This window comes from Rattus norvegicus, chromosome 1 (genome assembly GCF_021556685.1).
Source record: "Rattus norvegicus strain SHRSP/BbbUtx chromosome 1, alternate assembly SHRSP_T2T, whole genome shotgun sequence".
In the NCBI taxonomy this organism is placed as follows: Eukaryota; Metazoa; Chordata; class Mammalia; order Rodentia; family Muridae; genus Rattus; species Rattus norvegicus.
Genome location: NC_141534.1, coordinates 204632589 through 204644626, shown reverse-complemented (window position 1 = coordinate 204644626; position 12038 = coordinate 204632589). Strand labels below are relative to the sequence as shown.

The following is a 12038-nucleotide window of genomic DNA, read 5'->3' as shown; positions in this document are numbered from 1 at the left end:
CTGTCAGAACCACAAAACCGAAAGTTACAATGGGATGATAACATGTTGGGTTTGCACATGGAAGAGACTCACGTGTCTCTAAAGAGTTGACAATGTATTCACAAGCAGGAGCAACTTAACGCCAAACACAGATGGGTCCAGTTGGAAGAGAGCCCTGAAGTTGCTCTGGGCTAACATGTTCTTTCCTGGCTTTCCCTAGAGATGGACTCAAGGGCTCACTAGAGCAACCAGAGTCCTTTAGGAGCCCACAAGGCTGAGTGTATGCTCGGGTCCTGCCATAGGACCCTATTACCCATCTTGGGGACCAGGGCTCTCATAAATTCTAATACCAACACTGTTCAGATCACCTTTGGGTCAGCCTGTGAACACTCACTCACTCATGGAGAGCAAGGTTGCCATACCCAGCCTTGCTGGAGCCCATGCTGGGAGGACCTGACCATATATACCAACAGCAGACCAACCTGAAGGTAACATTCCTGGCTCCCCACCGTTCTGGGTTAAAATTCAGCAAAGTTTACAAATGAGAAATAACCGTCTGTTCCTTATTCCGTCTCTCCACCTAACTAGCATCCCCAGGACTAGAGTCCCAGCTCCTACGTTGCTCCAGAGCCATTCTCTCTCCTCACCCACTAAGTCACAGAAATCAGTGTTGGGATCACCCAATCTGTCAATAGGCTAAGAGTGCTCTGAACTACTATCCATACAACTCAATTTGTCAGTAAAAACTGCCACCAGCACTGTGCTTGCAGAAAAATGTCCATAAATGCATTATTGCAACTGGCAGATCGATGTCTATAATAAAAACAAATAGATTTAACAAGTGCCTGCTTTTACGAGCCATGCCATTGGTGGACTGTGCATTTGGTGTCACCCTCAGACTTCTGGGAATGGGCCCCAGAGCTGAGCTGGATGTGGGGCTGACTTCACAAGTGTTATGGGTAGGAAATTATTCTAACAAGAAAATTTTAGCAGCAGAGTGGACACGCCAGGCACTTATCGCTCTCCCACTGTTCCGTTTGTGATTATACGGGACAACCAATAAAAGCCGTAAGATGTTTCTATAGAATTTTTTTTAAACTGGTCCTACTTGCACATTGAAGACCAAAATGAGTTCGCTCCAACTGGGAGTGCAAAAAACAAGTTTCAACCGCCAACAAGAGCGTCACCACTGTGTCTATGGCCCCTGGAGAGAGCCTGTCTATTTGATTGCTTCACTGGAGCAAGGTATAGGAGGCTGGTCTAACCCAGGGATGCCTGGTATCATGGTAGACTCAGCCTATGACCCCTCCCTCCTCTCATGGAAACCACATCTGACAAGGCACTGTTTCCTTGAAGGTCACAGAACATCACCAGAGGATGTGTTCCCCTTCTTAAGGCAAATCATTTTAACAGCTACAGAGAGGAGTAAGTCCTTCACGACCTTTCATGTATTCATTATGTGGCTTCCCCCAAACCACACGGCCCCCCTTTATTACTACTACTGCTCAAGTCAGAGAGCTTGACTGTGGCCAATGGCTGACCAAGGACACACGCCACGCCATATTTAGGCCACAATGCCGAATCTCCAACTTTTATCTATCTATGCCCAGCACAGGCCTCTACAGCAAACAGAACAAGAAAATCCATCCTGCCAACCAAGGCAGAGCCAGCCCCCTCCTACTCCCTCCTAGAAAAATCCTTTCGCTTTCACTTCAGACCCAGAACGGGTGTAGGCCAGTTTGTTTATCAGTGTCTTTGGGCGGAAGGCCTCTCTGCTCAAGTGATTGCTGGTCTATAGGTCTCTGGTTTGAACCTTCATGTTTTATTTTAAAAACAGCCTACAGTCAGACATCAACGTCTTCAGTAAGAACTTTGGCAAAGCCAGCCACCCACCAAAACATGGCCAGACATGCCTGTGGTAGCAGCCAAACCAGGGTCCTCCAGAGTCTGAGATATTCATGTGTGACATATACCCAAAGGCCTGGAGGAAAGTGGATATACAGGAGGCACTTTACATCAGGGTGGGGCATTAGCAGGATCACGATGACATGTGAGGAGACAGGACTGTCCCCAGCTTTCATGACGCACCCAATCTTTTGTACTTTCCCATGGTACAAAGCATTATGGTCTCAGTAGACATCATGTGTGCTTTGAACTTAGACCTTTTTCAGCACTGATGATCTGTGGTCCTTCCAGCCAAAGCCACAGACATAAGTCGGTCCATCCAACCTGTGCCCCACAGGCCACATGTGGCAGAGAACAGGTACAAATGTGGCCCGACAAAAGATTGCAAGCTTATTAAAATATTATGAGAGTTGGTGTGTGTGTGTGTGTGTGTGTGTGTGTGTGTGTGTGTGTGTGTGTGTGTTTGTTTGCATGTTTGTTTTGGTAGCCCAACTGCATGATTTTCAAATGTGAACTTTAAAGCTAACAATGTGATTCGTGCCAAAACACCGGATAGCATTCCAATCTGGAGCATGGTTTACTGTGCTATTGGGTGGAGCTGTTCATGGAGTCAGATATGTGAAATGCCTTTTTCTGACTTACAGTGTCTTCAGCTTACTCGGGGATAGGGGGTAATCATATCCCAAGTGCAGGAGCATGTGAGTGGTCCTGTGATAAGGAAAACACAGAATCCAGACGATAGTTATGCTTTCATCGCTTCCTATCAAAACCAACATCTAAGAAAGGCACGGACAAGGAGAGGTCTGGATGGCCTGACCACTGGATTCTAAACATCTGTACTCCTTAAAATAAGCACCGTTATGACAGCAGGGTTGTTTGGTTGCCGGCTTGTTGTTTGGTTGCCGGTTGTTTGGTTGTGTTTTGGAGACAGAGTTTCAGGCTGGCTCAAAGGAGCCTAGAATGACTATGTGACCCTTCCTGGCAATCCTCCTGACTCAGACTCTCAAGTACAGGGATTACTAGAGTGAGCCACCACATTAATTCATCTAATTAAAAAAAAATGCAGTGAAGAGTACAGTGTTTGGGTATCCCAGGAAAGAAGGAAGGGAAGCATTTCTGGTGTTCTTCCTACCCGTACACCTACATCAGGGAAAAGGAGGACCTAACTGTCCTGGGGTTGGTTAGTTGTTTGTTTTGTTTTGTTTCGTTGTCATCTTGACACAGCTCAGATCATCTAGGAAGAGGGAGCTTCAGCTAAGAAAATGCCTCCGCCAGAGTGGCCTGAGAGCATACGTCTGCTGTATCTTCTCCACTGATGGCAGCTGTGGCTAGGCCCAGCTTACTATGAGTGACCTGAGCACACAGTCCTGGGCTGTATAAGAAATCAGGCTGAGTAAGTCATGAGGAGCAAGCCAATAAACAACATCCCTCCATAGTCTTTGCTTCAGCTCCTGCCTCCAAGTTCCTTCCATTCTTGACTTCCTGCCCTACCTTCCCTTCATGGTGAACTGTTATCAAGACATATAAGCCAAACAAACCCTCCCCTCCCCAAGATTTTTTAGTCATGGTGTTTTACCGAAGCCATAGAACAGTAAGCCAATGAAACTCCTGTGCAGGCATGCCCAGTGAGGGGAGGAAGGAGAGACAGGCCCACATGGGGCCCACTGATGTAGAACAGGATCCAAAGATTGGTGACTTTTCTCTCCACAGAAAGGTTGTTGTCCAAGACACAGGCAGCTTACCACCGCACCTGAGGCTCTGCTTCTTAAACCTTGGTAACAGCAGAAACATCTTCAAAGACATGCCACATATTGATCAAACCTTTACGACGACAGATCTTTCCCTCTCATTGAAAAAAATAAATACTCCCATAGATCCTTGAGGCCTGGTTCCCCCAGACCTCTGAAGGTAAAGTACTATTTCACTGCCAAACTATGTGGAGACCCAGAGAGTGGCCAGGAAGGAGTGAAGCCTCAGGCAGGCCATTAGTACAGGACCATTCTGTCCTGTCATTCTCAGGCTCTAGGTCCTGGCAGATGCTCAAATAACATGCCCAGGCTTGCCGGATACTGACCACAAGCCAGGCTTCTAACACACCCCCCACAACCAGCATCCTAAGACAAATGCTGCAGATATCCAGAGACATGTGAAGTTAAAAGCATCTGGGATCACCTGTCTGGGAAGTGAAATGAAAAGTGGGTCTATAATACCCTTTTCACAAACTCCTTCCAGTGTCTGAGGAGGGACCAGGGTGTGCATGCACACATACACTCAAACCTTGCTTCTCTGAACACACAAGCAGTTTCTGAATCAGGCAGCTGGGAGTAAAATTTACAGAACAAAAACCTAGACCCAGTAGGTGAGGAGCGCATGTACTGTCTACTCTTTGAGGTTTTAACCAGATGTACCTAACACCAGCCATAATGTTACAGGACGCTGGGGCTTGGTTATTTTCTCCTACTCTCAAGAAAGATAGAGCTATGAAAAGCATGGGCCTATTGCAAGCGGATCTGAGCAGGTGCTTCTGGAAGCTTCCTGAAAGAAAGGTGAAGCAGACCCCCATGCCCGGGGAGTCACCAGTGAAGGGAAAGAGGATGGTCAGAGGCCCAGCACGGATCCAGCAGAGGCTTGAAAAGTGTTGGGCATCTGGAGGTGTGGCAGGAGACATCCCCAGTCACCAGGCAGATTGGCCTAGGAACCCTGAGTCCAGGAAAGGTAGGGCAGCCAGTACAGAAGGGGCTGAGGTCCTGGAGAGAGAAAGGAGCCCTTAGGACAACTCAGAGCCACGACTGTCTCCCTGGGCTCCGGACTTCGACTTTCTCCAGGGAGGGCCCTACACGGTGCCCCAAAACTCACCAGTTTGCAAACTGTGCAGAAACTCCGTAACCTGGAACGGTACACAGGCTCTGGAACTGAGAAATATGGTCCGCAGGCTGGTGCACGTGATGGGGGCGGGACCTAGCGTGGGGCGGGGCCTGGTGAGCAGGGGCAGAGCCAGGTTGCAGAGGGTTGCAGAGCTGTGAGATCGTGGAACCGAGAGTATTAAGCCAGCCTGGTACGCGGAGGCGTGGCTGGGAGCTGCCGGAAGAGAGGCGGGGGGGGGGGGGTAGAGGGAGGGCTCTCTGTGGGCCGAGCACGCCTAGTGCGTGACGCCAGGCTGTAACTCTGTGCTTCCTCTCTGGGTGCGTGCACTCAGAACAGGCCTTTTTCTTCAGATCTGAAACCGGTCCTTTGCCCATCTTAAACTTCACGCTTCATCAGCCCTCTGGAGCGGGGCTGCACCTTCTCACCTCGGCCTTACCACCCAAGTCCCAGTTTACCTGCTGAGGCACAATCACTAGCTGCCTGCCAACAGCGCGCCCAAGGGGAGGTGGAAGCACTAAACCCACTAGGAATCAGAAACACTGCTCAACTTGGACCAGGGCTATCTTTCAGGTTTTTCTTGGCACTTGCAGATGGAATGGCTCAGTCGCAGTTCAGCTAATGTGGGTATCCAACTCTGATATGTGATAGCTGGAGTTGATTGTTGTCCACCAGGAAAACCTTGCTGGAACTCTCCCTCAGAATAGCGTTATTTGGAGACACACAGAGGTGACACATGAAGATGAGATCACTAGTTAAGAGGGCCCTAATCTGACAGGACTGCTATCCCTATGAGCAGAAACCTAGAAGCCAAATACATATCCTGTGCACCAGATGCTGTGCAGGAGGTGAGGACTATCAGCTTCCGGGACTGTAAAAAAGACATTTCATTCTTTCAGGCCACCTAATTTGAGGCACTTGATTAGAGCCCCATGGTATCTGACTTGATTGACATAAAGTCATTGGGGAATGTTATTACACTAAAGCTTCAGAGAGGCACCCATGTTAATAACTTCAGAATCCCATCCCAGGACCACATATACTAAGAACCTTGCTCTGGTTTTGTTTGTTGAGACCTCCACCTTCCCAGTGTGCAGCTCTCCTGCCTGGAGGAGCCAACATTTTACCTACCACCTTTAGAGATGTTGCTCAGAGGGTTGTTGTAGGTTGAGCCCCAGTGACTCACGGAGGCCATCATTCACTTTTCGAAGCTGTCCCTGCTCACCTCCAGTGTCACCTCCTCCAGACACGCTAAGAGTAACTGCTGATAGAAGACGAAACAGACTTCTAGATACAAGGGATGATTAAATCAATTCTCAGCATCCTTCTATGTTGCCTATGCTTAACAACTTGCTTGGAATTGTAATTACCTCGGAGACACACCTCTGGGCATGTCCAGGAGAGATTTTCAGAGGATAAACTGAAGACCGCCCCCCAATATGGGTGGTGCCCTCTCTTAGAACAGAGGTTCCAAATTGAATGAGAAGGGGACAAGGGGAAGATAAACGGAGCACCAGGCTCAACTCTCTCTGCATCCTAAGCAGCTAATTCTGCTGCCCTGCCTTCCTCTCAGTGATGCAAGCCTTCCCCTGAGAGTGCCCCTCCCCAGCCCTGCCTCTCCTGATTTCTTTAGGTATTTGGTTACAGTCATGAGGTGAGCCCTGTGCTCAGACAGACAGGTATTTTTGCCCAGGGACAAGAGACATGAAACAGTTTATCCTGAGTCCTGCTCTTCCTTCTTTGTTATCTTGGTTCCTTAAGTTTATCACCCGTACAGTAATTTCATAAGAATCTATGCTGTGTGCATGTAGTCCACACTTGCATATTGCATATGCTCATGGGATAACAACAGATCACTAGGTAAGGATACTATTTGCCAGGCCCCCGTATAGCATGAAGCTACTATGGCCCAATTAGAACTGGGATCCTAAAGGAACTGAAAATGAGAAACACCAAGAGGAAATCAGAGTTCCTATTGAGACCCCAACAAGTACACTCTGGAGCAGGTACAACTAATATAAGAATCGTAGCTTCTTAAACCATCTGGGTGGCAGAACTGGAGAGATGTCTCAGAGGTCAAGAGCACTGCTAAGGCAAGACTTCCCCGTGGAGGGGTTGGTACACCTACCCAGACACATTACTTTCAACCTATAAATTTTCCTGACTACAGTAAATAAGGGTGGAAGGGAGAGAGAGAGGGGGAAGGGAGGGGAGAGGAAGAGGGAGAAGGAGAGAGAGAGAAAGAGAGAGAGAAAGAGAGAGAGAGAGAGAGAGAGAGAGAGAGAGAGGTAAAGGTAGTGCAGAAACTGTGGGAGTAGTCAGACAATGACTAGTCCAGCTTGAGACTATAGCATGAGAGTGAGCCCACTGTGAGCCCACCCCTGTCATTGCCTGGAGGACCAGGAACCAGAGAGAGAATGAAACAAGACTGTAAATAGAAAGAGAAGAAGAAGGAAAGAAAGAAAGACATGAACAAAGACAGAAAGAGAGAGAGAGAGGAAGGAAGGAAGAAGGAAAGAAGGGAAGGAGAAAAGGAAGGAAGGAAGGAAGGAAGGAAGGAAGGGAGGGAGGGAGGGGAAGAAATCAATGAAATGATCCTAATGATTCTGCTGTACTAATAGACAGGAATCCAGCATAATCATCATCAAAGAGCCTCATTCCACACCTGCTGGAAACAGATGCAGAGATCCACAGTCAAAACATCAAGCAGAGCTCAGGGAATCCTGCAGAAGAAGAGGAGGAGGGGTTATAAGGACTAGGGAGGTCGCTTCCTGGTTGCTGCCGCCGCAGAGAGCCCGTGGGCAGCACCCCGTGAGCAAACTTGAGCCTCGGGACCACAGGTAAGACCAACTTGTCTGTTGCAAGAAGGCTGCCTGGTGAAATCGGGACACACAGAGGCAGAATTCCTCTAGGACCGGGAACGTCCTGTGTTTACCGGAAGTCCCACACCCGCGGATCCCGGCCCGCAGCAGCTCTCTGCTCCCAGACCCCGTGGGAAAGAGACCTCACCGCCTGGTCAGGTGGGCACTCCTGAGGCTGCATAAGCTCCCGGAAGGGGCGGCACAGGTCTTCCTGGTTGCTGCCGCCGCAAAGAGCCCGTGGGCAGCACCCCGAGAGCGAACTTGAGCCTCGGGACCACAGGTAAGACTAACTTTTCTGCTGCAAGAAAGCTGCCTGGTGAACTCAAGACACAGGCCCACAGGAACAGCTGAAGACCTGTAGAGAGGAAAAACTACACACCCGAAAGCAGAACACTCTGTCCCCATAACTGACTGAAAGAGAGGAAAACAGGTCTACAGCACTCCTGACACACAGGCTTATAGGACAGTCTAGCCACTGACAGAAATAGCAGAACAAAGTAACACTAGAGATAATCTGATGGCGAGAGGCAAATGCAGGAATCCAAGCAACAGAAACCAAGACTACATGGCATCATCAGAGCCCAATTCTCCCACCAAAACAAACATGGAATATCCAAACACACCAGAAAAGCAAGATCTAGTTTCAAAATCATATTTGATCATGATGCTGGAGGACTTCAAGAAAGATGTGAAGAACTCCCTTAGGGAAACACAGGAAAACATTAATAAACAAGTAGAAGCCTACAGAGAGGAATCGCAAAAATCCCTGAAAGAATCGAAGAAATCCCTGAAAGAATTCCAGGAAAACACAATCAAACAGTTGAAGGAATTAAAAATGGAAATAGAAGCAATCAAGAAAGAACACATGGAAACAACCCTGGATATAGAAAACCAAAAGAAGAGACAAGGAGCTGTAGATACAAGCTTCACCAACAGAATACAAGAGATGGAAGAGAGAATCTCAGGAGCAGAAGATTCCATAGAAATCATTGACTAAACTGTCAAAGATAATGTAAAGCGGAAAAAGCTACTGGTCCAAAACATACAGGAAATCCAGGACTCAATGAGAAGATCAAACCTAAGGATAATAGGTATAGAAGAGAGTAAAGACTCCCAGCTCAAAGGACCAGTAAATATCTTCAACAAAATCATAGAAGAAAACTTCCCTAACCTAAAAAAAGAGATACCCATAGACATACAAGAAGCCTACAGAACTCCAAATAGATTGGACCAGAAAAGAAACACCTCCCGTCACATAATTGTCAAAACACCAAACGCACAAAATAAAGAAAGAGTATTAAAAGCAGTAAGGGAAAAAGGTCAAGTAACATATAAAGGCAGACCTATCAGAATCACACCAGACTTCTCGCCAGAAACTATGAAGGCCAGAAGATCCTGGACAGATGTCATACAGACCCTAAGAGAACACAAATGCCAGCCCAGGTTACTGTATCCTGCAAAACTCTCAATTAACATAGATGGAGAAACCAAGATATTCCATGACAAAACCAAATTTACACAATATCTTTCTACAAATCCAGCACTACAAAGGATAATAAATGGTAAAGCCCAACATAAGGAGGCAAGCTATACCCTAGAAGAAGCAAGAAACTAATCGTCTTGGCAACAAAACAAGGAGAAGAAAAACACACAAACATAACCTCACATCCAAATATGAATATAACAGGAAGCAATGATCACTATTCCTTAATATCTCTCAACATCAATGGCCTCAACTCCCCAATAAAAAGAAATAGATTAACAAACTGGATACGCAACGAGGACCCTGCATTCTGCTGCCTACAGGAAACACACCTCAGAGACAAAGACAGACACTACCTCAGAGTGAAAGGCTGGAAAACAACTTTCCAAGCAAATGGTCAGAAAAAGTAAGCTGGAGTAGCCATTCTAATATCAAATAAAATCAATTTTCAACTAAAAGTCATCAAAAAAGATAAGGAAGGACACTTCATATTCATCAAAGGAAAAATCCACCAAGATGAACTCTCAATCCTAAATATCTATGCCCCAAATACAAGGGCACCTACATACGTAAAAGAAACCTTACTAAAGCTCAAAACACACATTGCACCTCACACAATAATAGTGGGAGATTTCAACACCCCACTCTCATCAATGGACAGATCATGGAAACAGAAATTAAACAGTGATGTCGACAGACTAAGAGAAGTCATGAGCCAAATGGACTTAACGGATATTTATAGAACATTCTATCCTAAAGCAAAAGGATATACCTTCTTCTCAGCTCCTCATGGTACTTTCTCCAAAATTGACCATATAATTGGTCAAAAAACGGGCCTCAACTGGTACAGAAAGATAGAAATAATCCCATGCGTGCTATCGGACCACCACGGCCTAAAACTGGTCTTCAATAACAATAAGGGAAGAATGCCCACATATACGTGGAAATTGAACAATGCTCTACTCAATGATAACCTGGTCAAGGAAGAAATAAAGAAAGAAATTAAAAACTTTTTAGAATTTAATGAAAATGAAGGTACAACATACCCAAACTTATGGGACACAATGAAAGCTGTGCTAAGAGGAAAACTCATAGCGCTGAGTGCCTGCAGAAAGAAACAGGAAAGAGCATATGTCAGCAGCTGGACAGCACACCTAAAAGCTCTAGAACAAAAAGAAGCAAATACACCCAGGAGGAGTAGAAGGCAGGAAATAATCAAACTCAGAGCTGAAATCAACCAAGTAGAAACAAAAAGGACCATAGAAAGAATCAACAGAACCAAAAGTTGGTTCTTTGAGAAAATCAACAAGATAGATAAACCCTTAGCCAGACTAACGAGAGGACACAGAGAGTGCGTCCAAATTAACAAAATCAGAAACGAAAAGGGAGACATAACTACAGATTGAGAGGAAATTCAAAAAATCATCAGATCTTACTATAAAAACCTATATTCAACAAAACTTGAAAATCTTCAGGAAATGGACAATTTCCTAGACAGATACCAGGTATCGAAGTTAAATCAGGAACAGATAAACCAGGTAAACAACCCCATAACTCCTAAGGAAATAGAAGCAGTCATTAAAGGACTCCCAACCAAAAAGAGCCCAGGTAAAGACGGGTTTAGTGCAGAATTCTATCAAACCTTCGTAGAAGACCTCATACCAATATTATCCAAACTATTCCACAAAATTGAAACAGATGGATCACTACCGAATACCTTCTACGAAGCCACAATTACTCTTATACCTAAACCACACAAAGACACAACAAAGAAAGAGAACTTCAGACCAATTTCCCTTATGAATATCGACGCAAAAATACTCAACAAAATTCTGGCAAACCGAATTCAAGAGCACATCAAAACAATCATCCACCATGATCAAGTAGGCTTCATCCCAGGCATGCAGGGATGGTTTAATATACGGAAAACCATCAACGTGATCCATTATATAAACAAACTGAAAGAACAGAACCACATGATCATTTCATTAGATGCTGAGAAAGCATTTGACAAAATTCAACACCCCTTCATGATAAAAGTCCTGGAAAGAATAGGAATTCAAGGCCCATACCTAAACATAGTAAAAGCCATATACAGCAAACCAGTTGCTAACATTAAACTAAATGGAGAGAAACTTGAAGCAATCCCACTAAAATCAGGGACTAGACAAGGCTGCCCACTCTCTCCCTACTTATTCAATATAGTTCTTGAAGTTCTAGCCAGAGCAATCAGACAACAAAAGGAGATGAAGGGGATACAGATCAGAAAAGAAGAGGTCAAAATATCACTATTTGCAGATGATATGATAGTATATTTAAGTGATCCCAAAAGTTCCACCAGAGAACTACTAAAGCTGATAAACAACTTCAGCAAAGTGGCTGGGTATAAAATTAACTCAAATAAATCAGTTGCCTTCCTCTATACAAAAGAGAAACAAGCCGAGAAAGAAATTAGGGAAACGACACCCTTCATAATAGACCCAAATAATATAAAGTACCTCGGTGTGACTTTAGCCAAGCAAGTAAAAGATCTGTACAATAAGAACTTCAAGACACTGAGGAAAGAAATTGAAGAAGACCTCAGAAGATGGAAAGATCTCCCATGCTCATGGATTGGCAGGATTAATATAGTAAAAATGGCCATTTTACCAAAAGCAATCTACAGATTCAATGCAATCCCCATCAAAATACCAATCCAATTCTTCAAAGAGTTAGACAGAACAATTTGCAAATTCATGTGGAATAACAAAAAACCCAGGATAGCTAAAGCTATCCTCAACAATAAAAGGACTTCAGGGGGAATCACTATCCCTGAACTCAAGCAGTATTACAGAGCAATAGTGATAAAAACTGCATGGTATTGGTACAGAGACAGACAGATAGACCAATGGAATAGAATTGAAGACCCAGAAATGAACCCACACACCTATGGTCACTTGATTTTTGAC

The 12038-nt window shown here is 45.3% G+C and overlaps 1 protein-coding gene across 1 annotated transcript in view; it reads right to left on the bottom strand.

The window, feature by feature from the left end:
- Mgmt (O-6-methylguanine-DNA methyltransferase) overlaps positions 1 to 4801 on the bottom strand; it is a 232650-nt gene extending 227849 nt beyond the window's left edge. The window contains exon 1 of the mRNA NM_012861.1: positions 4741 to 4801. The gene's annotated coding sequence lies outside the window, so the exon portion shown is untranslated. The remainder of the gene's footprint in view (positions 1 to 4740) is intronic.
- Between the last annotated feature and the right edge of the window lie 7237 nt (positions 4802 to 12038).